Here is a 9,131-nt window from a genome sequence, read left to right as displayed (position 1 = left end):
GGGAAAGAGTGGATAAAAATCGGAGATGAGTATTTTGAAAACCCGGTAGCTGTAACTCCAGCACCGCAGGTTATCACGGTAATCGCAATGGACTCATCATTCCACTCTGGACGGAACAAGCAGCGGAAAAGTAAGTTTGAGGCCGAAGACCAAGGCAATGCTCCGTTCTTGACCGCCCGCTCTGTTCCGGCTAACTTGCAGACTGAATTTCCAGAAATTGCGTTTATCAAGAATCTTAGTCATAACATGAAAGAGAAGCATGTGCAGCTGCACGTAATAAATCGACATTTTTTGTCTCCGACAGACGAGATGGAACCGGAAGAAGAATTGGCGTCGCCCTTCAGTTTTCGAACCAAAAGGAGGTACCTGTATAAATGATTCAGACGAGCTTCTCTGTTTTTTCGTCTCTGAAATATGCGTTCTTTGACCAAAACTGTGAATAGTGATTGGTTAATATTTAGCATTTTTTTTCCATGGTCTTTGGTGTTCTATTGAGGCTGTATTTTGCTAGAATTTCGCAGAATTTGATTTGGTTCGTATAAGTTTTTCAATCCTCTGTTTTGTTTTGGTTTTTGGATCATTTTGCCTCTCAATTCAGAGTTTAATTGAGCTTAATTAAGGGAAGATTAGAAGAATGATTACACAAAAGAACCTCTTAGATTATGGATTTGGCCTGCATCAAGAATTTAACAGAATTGGGCTACTTAAACTGCAGATATTCTTCAGTTGTAGCATGTACAAGTAGTACAAAACTTGGAGGGATTCTTGGGTACATTCAGGTTATATCATCGTATTTAAATATCTCTCTGCGACATTAAATGAGAGAGACGCTAATCGAGTGATATACATACGGTTAATTTCGTTAGATTCTCTATGATACTTGATTCCCTACATGGAAAATTCCAACTTTTTATCTCTTAGTCAATCACCTGTATTACTTTTGTCCCAAGTAATTAAACCTAAAATCTTGATGCAGAAAATAAATAAATAAATAAACAAATAAAAACAAGGGTCTGCTACTCATAAGTAGTCCTCCAAAACAACGATTCTACTGGAACCTTATATCCATAGACAATGGAGTGATCATCCAACTCGTCCGACAAGAACTTAAATCGGAGAACCTAATGAAAATAGATAACCAAATCTATAGTCTTAATGCTTGCGTGATACATATGCATAGTGATTCATCAGTGATGTACTGTATCAGGAATATGCATAGTGATTCATCAGTGATGTACCTCACTCATCGGCGGATGCCATACTGAGGATTGTCTCACAAAATGGGAAGCTGCAAAGCACTACTACTATATGCAAACTGATATATGTGCGTGCGTGGGTGGATGCATTACGTATAGGTTATTGGTTACCTGCGGAGAGGAGTTTGCTTTGATGAATCCACCGGGTTTCAATTCCAGTTACAATTTGCAAAAGAAGAACCACGAATACAAAAACATGAATTTTTTCATCTACGATTCCGTGCATCACGTACTCCAGTGCTAAGTATCCAAATGTAGTTTCAATTTGAAGCACAATGCAGTGAGTCCGTTTGTTTCGGAAGCCAGTTTGCTAGTCCAAAGTCTATCATTTACAAAAAGAAAAAAAATCATATCAGAATTTAGAACAATCGATGAATTATTCGGTGCTTGCAACATTTATGTAGGGCCCTTTCAACGCCAATGGAAATCTTGTACTGAATAGGCCACTCAAGTGATTCGGCATGATTTACCCGAAGATTTTATTTTGAGGTTGTCTGAAGTAATACGCGAGATGTTCATACTTCATAGCAGCCATAGGTAGAACACAGTTAAAGGTGAAGGGTTTTTGTTCGTTGTTTCTTGGACAGTTTGTTTGCAGAAGATGAGGATGTAGTTCTGCCACTGTAAATAAGATTGTATTGTTTTTGTATGTATGGTTCTACAAGAGGATGAAGTAGTTTCTCATGAATGAGGCAGAAGAACCTTCAGCAGCTATCTTGGGAGAGATTTTTCAGTGTGATCGGTACACGGGCTGGTACACCACGTGTCACTATATACATGATGGGATATATGTGTTAAAAAGTTAATAACTTAAAAAATAAAATTTCTCACTACTTACGTAAAAACACAGTGTGTATCACCCATGTTCCCGTCACAATGAAATTTTTTTCCTATCATGGTACGTGATTGGTCTGCAAAATAGAATTTTAATAAAATAGTTAAGATTTAGCTACATCCGAAGACTTGAGATCCGTAATGTAAATGTGTTATTAATATATTTTTTGTAAGATGTGTACATGTATCAGGTATTTTGATTTAAGTCACAATTACTATTGCAAAGAAATTTTTTTATAATAGAATGCCAATAACAATTTATGTTATTCGTACGCTTTTATTTTTTTGGGAAGAAAACAAAGCAGAAGAAGAAATTAAATTACCATTTAGTTAGAGGTTAATGATATTTATTCTTTAATCAATTGGTGATACCATTCTTGTTATTTCCCATATGGTCTAAGACTTTGTTGTTAACCTTATTTTATGTCTTTCTAATTCGCGCATAGAATGCTGTGATTATATATATATATATATATATATTGGGTTTTTTGAAATGGATCTAAAATAATTAAAAATTGAATCTATTTCAAAAATAAAAAATCACTAAAAATTGGACCTATTTCAAATTTTCTCTATATTTTTTATGCTTTCGCACACTCAAAAAAGCTAATCAATTAATAAAAAGGAGGATTTGTCCAACTACATTAGGACTAGGATTGCCTTAATTAAGGCTAATTTCATGCACCATTTTAAGCCTCTCAAAGACCTAATAAAGAAAACATTGAGTTTCTCCTTCAAAACACGCGATGTCTGTTGAACCATCCTCATTTTCTTCTTCCGGGTGCCTGAGCCATCTTCTTCATCTCCCACCCAACGTGCCGTCTTCTAAATTCTATTAAATCTGCTAAGTGAAACAAAAAAATGGTATTTATTTTTCAAGTTTTTTATTCTATGACCTCAAATTCAGATTGTCACTTTACCTCTTGAAACTTAACTCGCATCTCACTTTTTTTTTTTTTATTGTCAAAATGCATTAACAAATTCGTTTAAAATGTTTTACCTTACGCAAATAGGATCCACTAATGTGGAGATTAAAAAATGTGCTACACTCACCACTATTTATACAATTATTGGTACAATCTTTCTAATAGAGTTAATGTGAAATCCCATTCCTGGATTTTACTGTTATAATCTACGTATTTGTATTATTGAGATTTTATATTATTTTTGAGAAATTATATTAATTTATTTGGATTTAGATTTTAATTAAATTAGTTACGAAGTTTGAAGTTTGGAAGGTAATTATTTAAAATTTGTTGACCTTTTTAGGTCACAAGTAACGTATTCAAATAGATCTTGAAACTACGAGTACATAGGCGAAAGTCGTTTGTAAGTTCAGATTATAACGGTATAGATACGGACTTTTGAAGTTGTGTTACTAACCTATAGATTTTTAAATTTATTTTAAACTCCCATGTTGTGGGAAAGAGACAGTCATATTTATGTGGGATAAGGAGACCAATCAGAAAAAAAAAGAAAATGAGGGAAAGGAGAAAAGGGATAGTGGGAGAACCGGCCAACCCGGTTTCTTCATCCGACCCGTCAACTTGACCCGTTCATATCTATTTCATATGAACTCCGTTTTGGGTGATCTTGGTGTCCATGGGAAGCCCTTGATGAGCCCTACATCTTTGTAGTGTTAGATTTCCCAAATTCTTTTCCATTTTTCCAGCTCGAAGCCACAAACCCACGGGTGTTTCGGCGGCTTTATCCCTTTTTCCGGGGGCTTCGGTAAGTTTCACCATCCATGACCACCACCAAAAGACTTCCCTCAACCCCAGGAACAAATCCCAAGCAGTGTTGGAGGCGTCAGAGTTCGATTGGAAGCCGAATCAAAGCACACCTTTTTTTAGGGTTTCGGCGGGTTTGAGTGAAATTGAGGTATTTCCCAGCCAAATTAGAGTTGGCTTACAAGTATAAAGTTTGTTCTACTATTTGAGATCTTCATTTCTGTAATTTTTGGTAATTTTTAAAAATAGTTGAATTTTCCGACGAGTCGGGACGGCCGACCGCCACCCGCGACGGCTCATGCGACGGCGCATGACCAGTGGGCCTATATTGGTTAGATAGTGACTTGAATATATGAGATATGTTTATTATCTTAATTTATTATACTGGTATCAATTGTGATTAAGAATTGGTCTTATGAATATGATTTCTATTGAAATGTGATTTTTATATATTTAGCCATAGACCTATACTTATTAAATAAGATTTGGCTTGTGCACTGATGATGTTTGTGACATATATGTGTTTGATTATCTTTTTAATAATGTGATTGATAATTATGATGAATGTTATGACAATTATGGGATTTAAATATTGTTTGTTTGATAATTATGTGGATATGATTGCCAACTGAATACCTATTTGAAATTGGCATTACTACCTAGCATGAGATGGAGTTGGAAGTCAGGAGATGAGTTAGGTACTTTATTAGATTTTTAGTAGAAATAGTAATCAAGGGAATTCCTTGTGTTGTGCTTCATATAACTAGATGTTGGTTGATATGTGGAATCGATAGTTTGTATTCGCATAATTATGTTTAATGTGTGATGATGAGATTGCACCACGTAGTAGTGGTACATGGATGGTCTTGCTTGGTATATCTATAATGGGGAACCATATGTATTCAGTGGTGATCATGCTTGGTATATCCGCGATGAGTGATCATTGCTTGCACGATGAGTTTATGCCTATGGTCCTGCTTGGTATATCCGCGATGGGGGACCTTACGTATTCTAGAGGTGATGATGATTGGTTGTACATGGTACATTTTATAGGCGATCATATTTGGTTTGGTTTCGTTGAGTGGTTCGGAACCCGAGGTTGTTGAATTTAATGGAGTGCCCTAAAATCCCATTATTTAGGGAAGTAGGCTTGACCTAACTGTGTCACTATAACCTTAGTTTTATATATATTTGTGTCAATGGTTTCGAGAGTCTTGTGAATTGAGTTAGAAAAGATGTTGGACGTCTGAGTGACTCCTTCGAGATTTCTATGATTCGATTATAATTTCATAAGGTATGAATTTAGAAGATATGGGAATGATTGTTATTATGTTGATCAAATTAATTAATTAATGCAGCTAGAGAATGATTTTGTGTTTCGTCGGCTCTTAAATATGATGTGTGTTATGAATTGCGATATCTTGATGAGATATAATGATTTATATGTTGGATGGGAGAGAAATCATGTTTTCATGGGGATTGGTTATGTAGCCTGAGTCTAGGAATTACATGTTGTCAGGTTATAATAAATGATTGAGGAATGCTATGTTTTTCTGCTTGAACTTAGTGGACTAAAAGTCTGATTTTGTGATAAGTGAACTACGAATGGCTTGATCCCTTTTGAGGGTACGTAGGCAGTCTAACGAGGAGGTTAAATGCAACCATAAGGTAAACGAAAAATTTCTTTGCAATTTGATTTTCAAATTGTGATTTGTCATATTCCTGAGACAGGATATGTGAGATATACGAGTAATTGAATGACGTCATGTGTCGATCATGAATGTATGTCGAGATCGAGACGTGACAGTTAAGATCCACCAACACATGCGGATCTCATCTCTATTAGAGAGAGAATACAAAAATTGGTACAAATAAATAGTAAAAATAGCAATTTTTGGTTAAAGAAATAGGTGGACAGAGAATCTGCACAAAAACAGAGGTATTTTGAAATACCTCATTTGGTGCAGAAAGAAACCTTCATCATCAGTCCATCACAGCAGCACCAACCTTCGAACCCGGTCCTTGTAGGCTTCATGCAAAAGCACTTAACGAAAAGGCCAGGAACGAGGTCGGTGCTCACTAAGGAAAAACAAACTATTTATTTACGTTACACTAGACTTGTCAATGGATCGCATTTGAATCCATATCGAATTTTAATTTGAATCCGATGCAATTAATAGGATATAGATTGTAACTTCCAATTTGATTACCTGAATAAGATATGAAGCCGATTACCCCATTATAAGATCCAGATAGATCGAGGTTGATCTGATCCGACTTAATATAACATATTATTTGATTATTATTTAAATTACATTTTTTGTCAACCAAAAGAGAGTGAAAATACATTTTTGTCTTCTATCATAAAATAAAATTATGAACAATAAAGTAATTTTGCACAAACTAAATTTTACAGTTTGTTGATGCACAAAATCAGTGAGACTTTAGAATAACGTAAAGTATGGAGTTTGTGACCTTTACACGGTCACTCCGATCACCTAGTGAGGATGATATGTAAAGCGATAGAGATAGGGAAGCAAACACAAGATGCACATAGTTCACCCTAAGTTTGGCTACGTCCACAAGGTAGACGAGTTCTCATTAATAGTGAAGGATTTACACAATACATAAGTTCAAGCATAATCATTAATAGTAGATTCTAATGATGAGTGTAAGTACAATAATGGCATTAGTTCTTAATTGTAGGAGAATGGTCTTCTTTTATAGTTGAGGAGAGTCTTCGGCTTTCATCTGTGATCGATGTGCGACTTTGGGAGCTTTATTATGACGTTGACACGTGTCGTATTGTGATTGGCCTCCTAGGTGAAGTGAAACTCTTGTGCTTCAGCAGGGATGCCTCAACATGAACCTCTCAGTGGGTCATTGAAGGTATGAAGTTAATCGGTGCTTGATAGTTTTGGGATTAGTTAAGTATGGTACAACCACAAATTTTTTTTTTAATTTTTTTTAAAGCATCACCTACATGTAATCTTATCAAACCTCTAAACCCTTAAATTCAGGATCCTATCTTATTAGAATCTAATGCTAATCAAATATGGATTAACAAGTCAAATCAGATAATCCAAATAGAATCTGAATCCGTTAATCCGATTATAAATGGATTCAAATATGGATCAAGACTAATTCGACCCGTTTATAGATATGTTGTACATAATTCAACCATTTGAATTCTAGAAAGTGTAAAATTTTGTTTTAGTAGTTAATTTTCTCTCTTTTATGCAACCAGAGGTACAACAACGAAATTACCAATAGATGGATACCAAAAAATATTCACCTATTTTACCACAAATGATAAAATATATGTGTATATGTCGCATCATCACACAAACAATTTTCTTTAACGAAACTTAACAACATGGGGTAAAGTGGGAAGCACAATAGATACATAGGGTGTTAAGTGACACATTCTAAATTCCATGGGACAGACAGAAGAAAGTTGAGTTTTAGAAGTTCTTTTTGGAAATAAGCCTAATAGCTATAGCTTTGCCCAATCCTAATGGTTGATACATATTCTTTACAAATATTTTTGTTATACAAGCTCGTCTACCGACCCTCTTCCCACCCTGATGGTGAAGTGCTACTGCATCACACCTCTTGGTCTTGGGTTCGAGGGTTGGTGTCTTGGTCTTGGGTTCGAAGGTTGTTGTGCGTCTGCTTTTCTGCTGTTGCCTTTGAATGTGATTGACAAAACCAAAACAAGAACAAAAACAATTTTGGCTCAAATGAGGTATTCTAAAATACCTCTGTTTTTTTTCACTTTGTTACGTCTCCACTTGAAGCTATATTTATCAGATTACCATTAAGGAGGAAAAAAACACTAGAAAAATTACGTCGTCTAGATTATCTATCAAATATCCGTTTAGTTCTTGCTTTTGCAATTGGATAGTGTTTAAAAAAAAAAAAAAAATATATATATATATATATATATATTTATATCTCACACATAATCTATACTTGGTAAATTCATCTATTAAATTTTTAACTTTTTATTACTGGATAGTAAAATATGTCGTTCGTAACTATTGATATTATGTTAGTGTGTTAATATGAACGTCTATACGGATGTCGACACCAAACATGTTGTCGATATAGTTATCGATGTATTTTGGTATGGCAATCACAATCAGTTTGGTGTTGAGTCTCTTGCTCCACTACACAAACAATGGAGCAAAAGTTAACACTTGATAGATGGAGTTTGACGAATGAGGTAATATGAAATTATAAAAGGGAAAATGATATACAGAAGGATGTTTTCAAAAGGAAGCCTGAAGATAAACTATTAGTTTCTTTTTGTTTTAAAAGAAAAGCTTCCACACAATTAAATAGGAGAAAACGTACAGGAAAGGAAAGTCATTAGCAAAACAAGTCATAAACCAAATGTAGACCCTCCTCTAACTAGACAAAAACACCACGCTCACAGAGAGCAAAGCGAGCTAAACGATCAGCGACCATATTGCTCTCTCTAGGCTTAAAAGCTGCAATGAGCAAAGAGCACCTTAATATCGTCCACCAGATTCCTTCCACCGACCAACACTCTTTAGTGCAATGGCAAGATTAGCCTGTCTGATTTTAGAAAACTAAGCAACAAATTTTAAGCATTTTTATGCGTCTCGTAACTCATTTGGTTGGAATGAAATTTCTCTAGTAGGAGTAACGCATTACCTCTCCCTTGTGCAGTAAACAATGGAGGCTTTACTTGAATCAGGTTATTCTCTGATCAAAGAACAGCAATTGATAATGGTGACCAAACTTTCAAAGGAATACGTGAAGAACATGGACGATTAATTAGAAGTGGGGATGCCACTGTTATGTCTTCATGCAATGTTTTGTTATGCACGGGCGAGTTCAATGTTTTTGGCTTCTTGCGTTTGCATAATTGGAATTATGCAAATGTAAGAGCAAGTCCATCCCTAAAAAAATGCGTCAGCATTTAGCCTATTTAATTCATTCAGTGAAAAGTGATAGACACCAATGAACAGTAATAGGCCAAATGCATCTCCATCCCTAACAAAAAATAGCCTAGTCAATTTTATTAAAATATTATTATTTTTTATTATAAAATAATTTTATTTTTAATTTCTGACTTTATAAAAAAAAATTATTATTTTTTTATGAAGTTTTTTGGCAGAAAAATCTGGACCATTGATCTAAAAATCGAAAGGTCCTCATTGTGCCACGTCAGTAGCCATTAATTTTAAATTTCAAATTTCTTTTACTATTGGAAATCCAACAGCCTAGAAAACTAATCGTTGGAAATCCAACGGCCAAGAACGAACCATGTAGCCTCTCC

The sequence above is a fragment of the Pyrus communis genome, chromosome 17, assembly GCF_041283825.1.
Source record: "Pyrus communis isolate YQ-2024b chromosome 17, ASM4128382v1, whole genome shotgun sequence".
In the NCBI taxonomy this organism is placed as follows: Eukaryota; Viridiplantae; Streptophyta; class Magnoliopsida; order Rosales; family Rosaceae; genus Pyrus; species Pyrus communis.
The sequence above is the reverse complement of the archived record's forward strand: the minus strand, read 5'-3'. Positions refer to the sequence as shown.